We start from the raw sequence: 3381 nt of genomic DNA on the forward strand, positions 1-3381 counted from the left end.
AATGATAGAAGGAGCAGAGAGGAGGGGATAAGCAGGATAGACAGGGGTGGAGAACGGAGGGGAGGGCAGCCATGGGTGCTCTCATGACTCCCCTCACCCAATCCTTCACTGTGAACCAGAGGATCAAATGCCAGACCAATCAATCGTCCACCAAAGCAGACATCTACAGCGCGGGCCATGATGGCATTTACCTCCCCAGGGTGCATATCAATAAAATAAAAAAAGATATCATACAAAATTGATTGTCCCCAAACAACCTGCCCACCCACACCATCAGGCCAGCCTCTCACCATCATCATCTGTTCTTTGGCTCTTTATTCGCTCTGTCTGTCCTTAGCTCCAGTCCCTTGGCTTTTCTTTTTTGGCCTCTCTGTCTGTTGCGATTCTTTCAGCGTGCCTGATTGATGTACAACAGACGAGGTTTGCAGGGTTTCGAGGCAGAAGCCACTGAGCGGCCTTTCTGACAATGTGGCACGAGGAAAAAGTCCAGCTGCAACGCTGACCAGCCACCCACAAACACCCACACATACACTGATGATGCTGTAATCTGACGCTGAATTATCACAGAGCTCGACCCGCGTGACCTTTTCAGACCCATTAAACCGTTCATTTGCATGTTAACCACTAAGGCTGCCCCAGCTGCCCCCTGCACGCCCTCTGATACCTCCCGCCGCAATGTGTCAGCCGCACAATGGGGCATGCGCCGCCAGAATACCAAAGCCCCCCCACCCCCTTGTTCCTTGCTTTTGTTTGTCCAGGAGGATGAAGTGCAGAGGAGTTTATCAAGTCAAGAGGTCAAACCATCAATACGCCTCATACAAACACACACGGCTGTCACACACACTCGCCTCAAGGGCAAAAAGACAACTGGAGATTAACACGGGCTGTATTTGTTCTGTCTGCCCATCTGGCCGGGCTGAAAGCTGCCGGGCCGAACACCTGTGGCAAACATCCTCCATCTACCGCTGGTCAGCACGAAGAGCAGGGCTCGGCTTCTGGAAGCAAATGCTGTCATTTAATCATGCCCGAGCTTGCTCCCTCCAGCGTTCCCACTCTCATTACTCTCTGTGTCTCTAGGTAAACAGAACAATCAGCAGAGCGGCTGCCCTCGCCAGTGTGGAAAAAGAAAAAAGGCCCGGTTCCACATGAGGTGATTCGCCCAGCTATAACCCCCACATCAATAATATTCACACTCCTCACAGAACGCGAGCAAAGACAGAAAAACGGAACTCAGTTACTCAGTTGTAAAACAAGATGAGTTAGTTCAGGTCAGAGTTTGAGGAAACAGATTGCCTTAAACCGTTTAAATTTATTACTTCCAACCTAAGCATAAAAAAATATTTGATTTGATTAGAACATATTTATTGTTAAGGTCACTTAAATTAAAGGTAAATTAAGTTAATTGTACCAATTTCACTCAGTTAATTGAACTAGTATTACACTGATATGCATAATTTCTCCAAACTTATTTTAAATGTGTTATTTATAAAGTATCTTTAATGCATCTTCTTTGTACAAATGTTACCACTTAAATTAAATGTAGTTTTCTTCCACTAAAGCCGATTATTACGTACAATAAAAACTATTTACAATTAATCAATTATTAAAACAATAGCCAATTAATTCTGGGGCGTTGGGGCTTATATTTGTGTAATGGTATAAAAATATTTAAATCATCAATACTTAAAATGCCGCACTATTACTTCAACACCTGGAGGATTACGTTAGCTTGCTTCTTTTGTTAAGATGTGTTGTTAGGATTTACAGTGTACTGACCCTGCATCGCAATAAACTATAAATCAACAACTGTTGTGATGTGAGCACAGTGTTCTATTTAAGATCTGACCAAGCCACCGGCTGTGTCTTTCCTTGTTCTTCTGTGTCTCTCTCTAAGCATCTCCCATGAATACAGCATAAATATTTTGGCAGGTGGTGTTTGGAGGATATTAGAGCACAAGCGCCGAGCGCTCAGGGATATCGATTTTGCTTTGGCGGCCAAGAACCATGGCTCTACTGGCATCGATACGTCGAGGAGAGGAGGTTGAATGAGGAGGAATGACCTTGAGTCAGGAAGCAATCTTGACAAATAAAGCCCCAGGAAGGAAATGCGGGGAAACAAAACACTGAAGATGTCAGAGTGCAGGGACTCAGGGGTGACACTGTGGAGAAGATAATAAGGGGAGCAACACATCAAGAATTTGGAGTATTTGACGTTCAAAGCAATCTCTTTTCCCTCCTATTGATTTGGGAGGAGTATTCCTTTTGGAGATGATGCTTAAATATCTGTTCAGGCTGAGACGAGAGTACTGCAAAGATACATGGAAATGTTAATGTGCTCCTGAACAGAGAAAGGTGAAATAGGTCTTCAGGTTACCGGAGGATCGCAGAGGAGCAACAGGGTATCGTGCAGAAAAGAAAAACTGTTCACGTTGTACAAGCATCAAAGAATATCCAGTATTCAGTAAAAAATTGATGTTTCCATGCAATTACTGACACTTTTAAGCAAAAACTTTTTTTTCACAAATGCAGTTCCAGTGTGTAACATTTAGGATCTATTGGCAGACATGGAATATAATATTCATAGATATGTTTTTATCAGTGTATAATCAACTGAATATAGGAATCATTGTGTTTTTGTTACCTTAGAATGAGATGTTTTTGCTTATTTGTAGATGGCAGGAGTGAAAATGTGTCATCCTCAACTCAACATTTGTTGTGTTCTGTTAGAATGATAAAGACAGTTAGAGAACAATAAAATACAAAAAGGGGGTGTAGGCTCTTCAGTAGGATTGGGAACATTGGGTTACATTTTTTAGGCATTTTGAGCACATTTGAATAACTGGGAAGATGTGTCCCCCACAATTTATATATTATGTTACCTCATGTTTTGATTCCTGGTGCATATGAACTAATCTGCTTATTTCAGAGAGTTTGTTGATGCTACAGTCTAATGCAGGTCAAGGGGAAATGGAGTCTGATTTTACATGCTCCAACAATAAATAACACTTGAAACAACAAGCGCAAACTTGACCTTTCTCTTACGGGGTCACATAAAAATGCATCCGAGACCAATTAAAAACTGTGGGGGGTCACCATTCCTTCAGAATCAACGCTGTAGCCTCTCCACTGCTGTAAAAAGTAAAGAAAACTCCATGCTGAGGAATACAGCGCTGCCTCTGAGCTGATAGGCCGGGATCCACCAAACTTGAACTTGTTTATTCATCAGATGCATTCATCCATGTGGAAATGAGGTGTGAAGCACAGTGGTACTCCTACACGCCAACCTTCGGCTGGTTATCAGCGCACTGCTGTATGGTGCAACTCTGGGAGGCAACCTCTAAGGTCACGTTTCAGGATTTAGACCCCTCCCTACCTCAAAAA

This window comes from Morone saxatilis, unplaced genomic scaffold (genome assembly GCF_004916995.1).
Source record: "Morone saxatilis isolate NCDOM2014 unplaced genomic scaffold, NCSU_SB_2.0 Contig5, whole genome shotgun sequence".
Classification (NCBI taxonomy): Eukaryota; Metazoa; Chordata; class Actinopteri; family Moronidae; genus Morone; species Morone saxatilis.